Here is a 10,210-nt window from a genome sequence, read left to right on the forward strand (position 1 = left end):
AAACATTAAGTGACAAAGGCAAACTACAGAACAATATTTATATTTTTAAGATTGATAAAATCGATAACGCTCTGGCAAGTTTGGTAAAAAAAAATTGGCATGGGGAGGGAGAAAATACAAATCAACAATATTAAGAATGAAAAGGGGGTATAATTTCAGAGAAAAGCAAACACTATAAGGTAATACTAGTTGTAACTTTGTGTCTGTGAACTTGAAATTGTGAGATGGACAATTTTCTAGGAAAATGTAAATGTATAAAACTGACTCAAGAAGTAGGACTTTTTTTGTAAAGGAAAAATAGAACTTTGTGTGTGTGTGTATAGATAGACAGATACAGATATAGATAGATAATATATATCAGTGGGTTTGTGGTTTGAAAATGCAGGTTGCCTCGGGGAATGGGACTAATAATGGAAGGTGACCAGCTAGGCTGAGGGGGGACAGCTGCTTTCTAAATATAATGCCGCGTGCTTTGAATTCTATACAAGCCACGAATTACTTTTGATAGAAAGGGAGCAAATACTGTTGGTGAATGGCTCCCCGGGAAGTCCTAGGAACAAGCAGGAGGTGGGCTAAAGGATGGAGTTGGAATGGAATCCAATGGTTCGTCTGTGATAATCAGATTCCTCCCAGGTCTTACAGTCTCACTCGCCCCCTCTTCTCTCCCTCTCCTCCCCACACTGTGGACAGACATCCTGAGATCCGAGGGCGTTTTATGAAGGAAGGCAGAGCCGCGGAAAGAGCAAAGGAGACAGGAGTTCAAATCCCTACCCTAGTCTGGGATCTGCAGTGTCAGACTTTGGGAGCGTCCCCTCACTTCGCCTGATCCAAGGGTCTCCGTGTCCCATCTGCACCCACCCTCTGGGGCTCCTGGAGGCTCAAGTTAAGTTGTTAAGCGAGTCTAATCCCTCAAGAGCTGGAGATGAGGGGGCGGGGTGGCCGGCGCCTCTGCCCGCAGCTGCAGGTAGGCACATCCCCACCCCCGCTGCCCCCTCCTTCCTCCTTCCTCCCCAGCACACACACCCACACAAACCGCTCGCGTCGCGGCTGGAGAGATGCTCTCAGGCGCCAGCGGGCAGCAGAGCCTCGGCTGCCAGTAGAGCCGAATAAAGAGCTGGAGGGCTGGGGTTGCGCAGGAGATCTGCAAACCACAACGGGGGACAATTCTTATCTTTCTTTCATGCTTCTTTCTTTATCTTAAAAAAAACCCTCCCTTGTTCCCACTGTAACTTGGAGGAACAAGGAGTGGTTTGAAGGAACTGACGCAGAAGTTTTATTTATAAACCTTAAAGAAGTTCTGGGCAAGTCACTCAACAGAACCCGCGAGGCCCCAGGTAACCCCAGCTCCCGGCGCTGGCTCAGCCTGGCAAGCCAACCCACAGCCTCAGGCAGGGGTGCGGGGCGCCCTCTGACTTTGCTTTTGGAGTAATGACACGACCCGTGACGTGGACCCAGGTGGCCTCGCTTGGTGAGCGTCCCCACCAGGTAAGCGCACTCCCGGGGTCTCCACTGGTCACCTGGGTGGGACCTTCAGCTCCTAAGAAGTAAGTCTGCACAGTTTAGCCACATGCATGAGTGGGAGGTTGGTAGGAGAGAGTCTGCTTTTATCACAGGAAATTGTGGGAGATAGGAGTGAAAGATGGTTAAAAAAAAATTCCTTTTTTTAAAATTTTTGCATTGACGCGCGGGGATGAGATACATAGGGGGATGACTTTTTGTAGGAAATGGTTGTGGATCGGGGCTGGAGACAGGCGTCTGAATTTCTGCAGGGACTGAAGGGGGAGCAAAGTCCACATTATTGCAGAAACCTATGATGAACGGGAGGTGAGAGGTTATGAGCCTGAAAATGTGCAAGAAATGGTAAAGAGTATGAATCTAAGCATTTTAGAGAAATGATGGGAGAAGCACTTACCGTCCTGGTTTCACCTGACCCCCGTGCTCTGCCTTCTCCACGAAGATGCTCACAGACACTGACAACAGTGGACGCCCTCACGCACTGCCCGCGCGCGCGGAGCCCGCGGCGTTCAGCACCTCGGACAGAGCCCAAAAGGGCTGCGCGCGGCGCCCTGTGAGCCCAGGGCGTCCTGTCTCCTTCGCCCCAGGCCACCGCGGCTCGCCTCTGAGGGCGACTACCTAACCCCGCCCCTAGAGCTGGGAGAAAGGATTTTCGAATCGCAAGAGCAAACGTGGAACTCAGTTTCTGATCCGCTTCTAACTGCTTCCCGTGACTGTAGAAGGAAGAGGCGGAGTATAAAGATAGCCCCCAAGCTTCTGCAAATACTACAGCTGAACGGGGTGGCCTCCTGGATTTGGAAAGGTGTACCCAAACTTCTTCAAATTTTAACATTTATTGAGCGTTTTCCATGTGCCAAGGCCCTGTGCTAGGAGCTCTACCTGAGTTATTTTATTGTTATAGCACACCACAAATGTGTCTGTGATTATCCCCATTTTACAGATGAGAAAACTGAGGCAAGAGAGGCTGAGTAACTTGGCCCAGTTTCTACAACCACCGAATGGTAGAGCTGTGTTCTTAAACTCCACTCCCGGCTGCAGTAGCCAGGAGATGTGTCCGAGCAGAATTCTCACCGTGAAAGAGCTCTGAACTTGGGCTCAGAGGAACAGAGTTTGAATCCAAGCTATACCACTTACAAACGTGTGCTCTTGGGCAAAATTACTTAACACGTCTGAACTTCAGACTCTGTATCTGTAAAATTAGGATAATAAAGCTTCCCTTGCAGAAGTGTGAGGGGAGGGTGGTCAAAGAGATCATGAATGTGGAAAGACTCAGCAAACTTTGAATTGTGGTTGGGTGGTGGAGGCAAGAAAGGAGGCAGCAGGTGATTGGAAGAGAAAGAGGACTGGTAATGGCATCAGTGGCACTCTACAGGGTGCTGGGAGGGCTTAGAGGTAGGATTCTGGATGAGCTTAATTCAACATAATAACCCCGTGGCTCTTAGAGGACTTTGTAGAGAGTGTTCACATATAGCCTACCCTTTGATCCTTATAACAATCTTGTAAGGCAGCATCGGAGTTCTATTCATTTGGAAAGACGACGCTTGCCCTTAATTACTCAGCTACCTAGTAGCAGAGCTGACGTTAAAATCCAGATCTCCTGCTTCTCCATCCTGTAATCCTTCCACCATGACTGGTGCATCCTCCAGAGCTTGGATTACGGAGCAATTACAGCACCAAAATATATGGAGATAAGCACTGTAAATATCAGGTTGGACCGTGTGAAACTGATGATGGTTTGACCATTTTTTACCTACAGACACAGTAACGTCATATGGACCAATCTAATAAATGTTCATTGATTATATTCTATTTTGTTCCACAAAGAATTTAAAACAACTTATAAAGGTCCACAAGATGCCAGGTTTATATATATTAGAAGCAGTCAAGAAAATAGAGGAGAAACAAGATGAAGGCTGTAGCCAGAAATAAGATGAATATAAACTATGCATATTATAAAGTCCTAGACACTTGCTTTGGGTCACAAAGTACAATAAAGTGTATATCCGGTCCCTTGCCTAGGGATATGAGAAACTTTGCAGACGTTTGTAGGAGTCTGTTGCTCCTCCACTTTGGCATAAATTTTCTGCTAGCACTAATATAAGTAGTCTTGAAACCAATGCAATGCCTCAACCCTCTGAAAGATTTACCACTGTGCCAAACAAGGGAAGTTTAACTGGAAATCTGATGCCAATGAGACTCAAGAAAGGGGAGGTAAAGCGAATGGTATTTTATCTGCACTGAAGTAATGAAGTGTTAGCTATTTATAATGGTTCACACGAGCACATCATACTTTAAAGTTTATAAAAAGGGCTTCTGTATCCATCAGCTCGTTGGAGCCTCCTAACAAACCTGTAGAGGTGAGAGACTAGGAAGCGAGGGGAAGAACAAAAACACAACATCATGACTTGTAGCCCATGTATTTTACTCTTTATGCTTCATGTCATAAACCCACATACCTACAGAGGCTAGGTAAGTCACTTGAATGTGTGAACTGGGCCAAATGTAAGACCACAGAGAATGGCAGGGCCTTTGTCAAACTGGACAATGAATAATCCATCTTAAAACATTCAAATTAAAAAAAAAAGTTAAAGCGGGGCTTCCCTGGTGGCACAGTGGTGGAGAGTCCGCCTGCCGATGCAGGGGGGACACGGGTTCGTGCCCCGGTCCGGGAAGATCCCACGTGCCGCGGAGCGGCTGGGCCCGTGAGCCATGGCCGCTGAGCCTGTGCGTCCGGAGCCTGTGCTCCGCAACGGGAGAGGCCACGACAGTGAGAGGCCCGCGTACCGGAAAAAAAAAAAAAAAAGGTTAAAGCACTGTTCCAGTGGAGCAATACATAACTGGGCACCACATTTAGCCCTCAGCCCAGTATTATGCAGCCTTGTTCTACACTAATCAGGCTAAAGGTCTGGGAAGACATGGGAGTGAAGGAGCCTAGATTCAGTGAGATTAAAGACTCAGTCTCTGTCTTTAAACTTCCCACTTATAAACTGGGAAAGATTGAACAAGATGGCTCCTCTCAGCTTCAAAAGCCTAAGACTTCCATAATTTTGTGGATAATGAAATAATTCAAAGATTTCTGGACAAAAAAGGCAAATAATTCCACCCATTCATCCCCTCCATCAAAACAATTTTTTTTTTTTTGGGTGTTAGTGATGTTTTAGTTTTCAGCATTTCTTTTCCAGTCCCTGTGCCTTCAGAAATTATGTTAGTCACCATTATAGTGGAGATGAATTAAACAGAAAACAGCCCTGAAAAGTGAAAAGGATGGCGGAGGTGGGAGGTGGGGGTGGGAAGGGAGCACGACAGGGAGGAACCCGCCAAACTTTGCTCACTTCTCAGTTTACTCCTTTTCTGAAACACTTGAAGAAACACCTCACCACTTTGGGGTTGCTAATTTTTAAAGATAAAAACGTGGTGCCTAGAGCAGCCAAAGGGGATGGGATTTCAAAATTCTGGGCATGTACCAGCTCTTTTCACTCAGGACTGCTTCCTTTTCTTCCAAGAAGCTTAGAAAGCCTGAAAGGCATCTGCTGTTTCCAGCATTAGGTGTTTTTAACATTCATTCTGTGTGATGCACAGTAGGAGATAAATTCCCAAATTAAAGTAAATTCGGGGACTTCCCTGGTGGCACAGTGGTTAAGAATCTGCCTGCCAATGAAGGGGACATGAGTTCGAGTCCTGGTCTGGGAAGATCCCACATGTCATGGAGCAACTAAGCCTGTGTGCCACAACTACTGAGCCCGTGTGCCACAACTACTGAAGCCTACGCGCCTAGAGCCCGTGCTCTGCAACAAGCGAAGCCACCACAATGAGAAGCCTACGCACTGCAACGAAGAGTAGCCCCTGCTCGCCGCAACTAGAGAAAGCCTGTGCACAACAACGAAGACCTAATGCAGCCAAAAAAAATTTTAAAAAAGTAAATTTGGTCTTGGTTGACTCCCACATTCGATGGGTCACTATGCAATTCTAGCTTTCGAACATCTCTGCAGCTTGATTCTTCCAGAACTTCCTCATTTTGGTGCTTCTGAGCCTCGTCATCTCTCAGAGGCTCCTCCAGCCTCCCGTCTCACCCTTCCAATCCTGAATTCTATAGATTTCTTTAGAATTCTACAAATTTCTTCAACACCTAATGTGGAGTAGACACATTGAGTGTTTGATGGTGAATATATGAATGAATGAGCCAGCAAGTAATGCCAGTGTTTTAGTGAAGGTTTACCATTTTATAAATAATAAAAATTAACTCAAGCTCTGCTAAACAGAAACATGGCTTCTCGAGTGTTCACAGACCCCAGAGGGAGCTGAACTGCTGAAGAGAGAGGGGATTCTCTCCACCTCTCATATCAGCTTCTCAGTGTGTTAACTTCATTCTTCTCACTGTGCACTTCAGCCTTTCTGCTTCTCTGTGCATGTGGCTACCTGACCAAAGCAGCCTTATCTCCAGAGTCCCTAACACTTGAGTTCCTACAAACAGCCCAAGATAACTGGTGTTTCTCAGTCTCAATGTCAAATTCTACCCAAGGTCAAGTCAGTCAAGCACATGGGGCAGGTCAGAGAGTACAAAGTCACCTACCAAAAGCTGAACACAGTGCGGGGAGATAGATGACAGAGAGAAGGGTCAGTGTGGGCTGGCGGGACATCTCAGAAGAGTCACCCACTCACTGATCTCTGAATGACCCAGGGCAAGCCAATCCTTCACTCTTGGCTTCAGTTTCTTCATTTGTTAAGTGGGGGAGAGAGGACATCTGATAGGGCCGTTTGACGCTTCAAAGAAGGCAGCTGGTATCAACCTGGGGCAAAAACATACGCATTAACACTTCATTGGGTTATAAAACCTTGGGAAGTCTAATGAGAACCTGCTGCATAGCACGGGGGACTCTATTCAATGCTCTGCGGTGACCTAAATGGGAAGGAAGTCCAAAAAAGAGGGGATATATGTATACATATAGCTGATTCACTTTGCTGTACAGCAGAAACCAACACAACATTGTAAAGCAACTATACTCCAATAAAAAAAAAAAAGAATCTACTGTATAGCACAGGGAACTCTACTCAATACTCTGTAATGACCTATATGGGAAAAGAATCTAAAAAAATAGTGGATATATGTATATGTATAACTGATTCACTTTGCTGTACACCTGAAACTAACACAACATTGTAAATCAACTATACTCCAATAAAAATTAAAAAATAAAAACCAAACAAACAAAACCCTTGGGAAGTAGGAATAAGGGGAAATGGAACACGAGGCCAGGCAAGAGGAAGAGCAAATACAAGCACTACATTATTGAGCTACTCACGTGTTAAAGACAAGTGCACTGATTGCTCAGTCTTGCAGAAGTTGTATAATCCATTGCATCCCACCCAAATCTTTTAAACTCACCAAAACCAGGCTATTAGGAGACGCAAGGGAAAAGCGTTTTCCTGACATCTACTTCCCATCTCCCATTGGTCAATATTTTGCTCTACAAAGGACTAATCCCCCCACACTTCTGAGCTGAGTAATTCTGTCTCTCCAGGCAGCTGTTGGAGAAACACTTTCTACAATAGTCAGTTTCTCCTGATCAGTTGAAACCAGGTGTGGGGCTCAGCCGTCTGTAGCAGTGACAGCAGCAGCAGCGTCCTGACTCTAAGACTGAGGTATAGAACTTGCTAAGGCCACTCAGGCAAGAGAGCAAGGTGAGCGGCCAACCCCCAGAGAGGGTAAGCAGACAGGGCTATGTGAAACTGTGACGATACATAACGCGAGTCTGGCGTCATTGGCAAGGCTCTTGTCAACCAGCTACATGAACTGCAATCTTTTACTTTTATTTTTTTAAATTAACTTTTATTGGAGTATAGTTGCTTTACAATGTTGTGTTAGTTTCTGCTATACAGCAAAGTGAATCAGTTATAAGTACACATATAGCCCCTCTTTTTTGGATTTCCTTCCCATTTAGGTCACCACAGGGCACTGAGTAGAGTCCCCTGTGCTATCCAGTAGGTCCTCATTAGTTATCTATTTTATACACAGTAGTGTATATATGTCAATCCCAATCTCCCAACTCACCCCACGCCTCCTTCCCCCCGCACCCAGTATCCATATGTCCATTCTCTACATCTGTGTGAACTGCAATCTTTTCAACCCAATTTTCTTGACATGAAAAGTGTAAGGCACATGCAGCACACCAACAGTTAATGTTCAGCCAGCACATTTTATCTGGGCTATAGGAATGACGGAAGGGGGCTTCCCTGGTGGCGCAGTGGTTGAGAATCTGCCTGCTAATGCAGGGGACACGGGTTCGAGCCCTGGTCTGGGAAGATCCCACATGCCGCGGAGCAACTAGGCCCGTGAGCCACAACTACTGAGCCTGCGCGTCTGGAGCCTGTGCTCCGCAACAAGAGAGGCCGCGATAGTGAGAGGCCCGCGCACCGCGATGAAGAGGGGCCCCCGCTTGCCACAACTAGAGAAAGCCCTCGTACAGAAACGAAGACCCAACACAGCAAAAATAAAATATATTAATTAATAAACTCCTACCCCCAACATCTTCAAAAAAGTAATAATAATAATGAGGGAAGGGTCTGATTCTGTCCTCACACGGAGCTCCTGCATTTTCGTCATTTAAGTAATTTCAGTGGGGAGGCCCACAGTGAAAAAATGGTTAGAGACAACCCAAAAAGTAGCTCACTGTGGACAGAGAATGTTATCTCTATAGATGGGCTAGACATTCCAGACCTCAGAGAACTACTCAGATGCTGCTCTCTCCTTAGGGGCCAGGGCAGTGTTGACTGGGGACAAGCCTGGGCTCCGGGGAGGAGGTGGCCACTGATTCCAAGTGAAGGGAGAGAAACATCTCCCAGATATTCCATCTTCTTCCCTGCTTTCCTTTTCTCTTTTGTCCCCTACCTGCCTCCCCTACTCCCTGCACCCCCTCCCCAGACTTCAAGGTAGTCCAGAGCTATGTGATTTGCACCACACACAACATAGAGAGATAACCCAATGCTCCACCCACGTCTCCTTCCCATCTTCCTTTCCTTTTTCTCTTCCTCCCTTCCTCCATCTTTTCCTTTATCTTACTTTCAAATTATCACACAGCTGATGGGGGAGAAAGACAGTTTTCCTGCCTCGAGGGGCTCAGAGATATGGGGAGGAGGTAGACCCAGATGATGAACCAGATCAATACTTCAACGGAGAAAGCTGAACCCAGGGGATGCAGTATCCACTTTTTTCTTTTGGTATGTAGTGTGTGTGAGTGCGTGTGTGTGCATGTGTGTGTGTGAGAGAGAGAGAGAGAGAGAGCACACGCACAAGAGAGAGCGAGAGAGAACGTAAAGATGATGTATAATATTCCAGTGTATGAATACGAATATACTACAGTTTCTTTGTTTTCTTCTTGACGGGTTGTTTCCAGTTTTCACTGCCAGCATCGTGTCTGCACACGTTCTGCTACGCATATTTACCAGTAATCTATTCCTGAGAACAAAGCATTGCAAAATGAGTGGCTTAAAACAATAATCATTTATTTGCTCGTATTTCTGCGATCTGGACCAGCCTCTGGGAACTTCTGCTGGCCTCATCTGGGTTCCCTCACGCAGTTGCAATCATCTGGGGCTTTGGCTGGCCTGAGATGGCCTCGGGCACACTCTGATGTTCGCTGGGGCTGTCGGCTGAAGCGCCCTGTGTCCTTTCTGGTTAGGGATACCCCAGACTTCTGCACGTGGCAGTTGGATTCCAAGAGAGCAAATCTCGAAGCTGCAGGGTTCACTGGGGCCATGCCTTGAATGTCACACAAAGTTAGCTCTGCTGCATTTTACCGGTCAAAGCAGATCACATGCTGACGCCTCCTCTCCATGGGAGGAGAGGCAAGACCTCATTGCGAGTGGTGTGCACACTGGGACGGCAGGACTTTGTGGCCATGCTTTTCAGTCTAGGACACAGCTAAGCCCAGGCATGGAATTACTGGGTCAGAGTGTAGGCATTAATTTAGTGGAGCCATTTGTGCTCCCACCAATGTGTTCCTGAATCTTCCCATCTTTCTCCATCCTTGGTACTGTCGGTCTAATTTTAGCTGCGCTGGAGGGTGTACTGGTATCTCAGTGTGCTGTAATTTGATTTTCCTTGATTACTAACAGGGCTGAGCACCTTTTTCTGGGCTTATTGGCCATTTGTGTATCCTCTTTTGGAGGAAGTGATTTGTAGGAGTTCTTTATATAGTCTGGATATGAGTCAGTTGTCATTTTATTCCTCTTTCTCCCTTCCAGCCTGAGTGATTTTTCTCTTGATTAAAAAGGAAGTAACATTTGAGCTGAGATTTGAGGGATGATGAATAATTAAAGAAGAGCAGGGAGGTCTTAGAGTTAGAAACATGAACAGGGTTAGAAGGAAGAGAAATAAAAAGTGGGGCATTTGAGAAATGACCAGATTTCAAGATAGATGGAGTATAAAGAGAACAGGAGTAGCAGGGCAGATGCTGAAGAGGTGTGGCCAGGAGATGAAGGGCCCCTTGGATGGAATGGAAAACAGCATGTTTTCACTGCACATTGCCTTTTCTTTATTTAGCCCTTGAAAATTCCACTTTAGATGTCCAGAGTTTGGGGACTAACAAGCTTATAGACACATAGAACTGTAATAAAATGATCACACGACCACAGAAGAGTTAAAATGACAGAAACAGAAGAGAGAGAATGGCCACATTTGGGGGGCGCAGGCGGGTAG

This window comes from Stenella coeruleoalba (genome assembly GCF_951394435.1).
Source record: "Stenella coeruleoalba genome assembly, chromosome: 2".
NCBI classification, from domain to species: domain Eukaryota; kingdom Metazoa; phylum Chordata; class Mammalia; order Artiodactyla; family Delphinidae; genus Stenella; species Stenella coeruleoalba.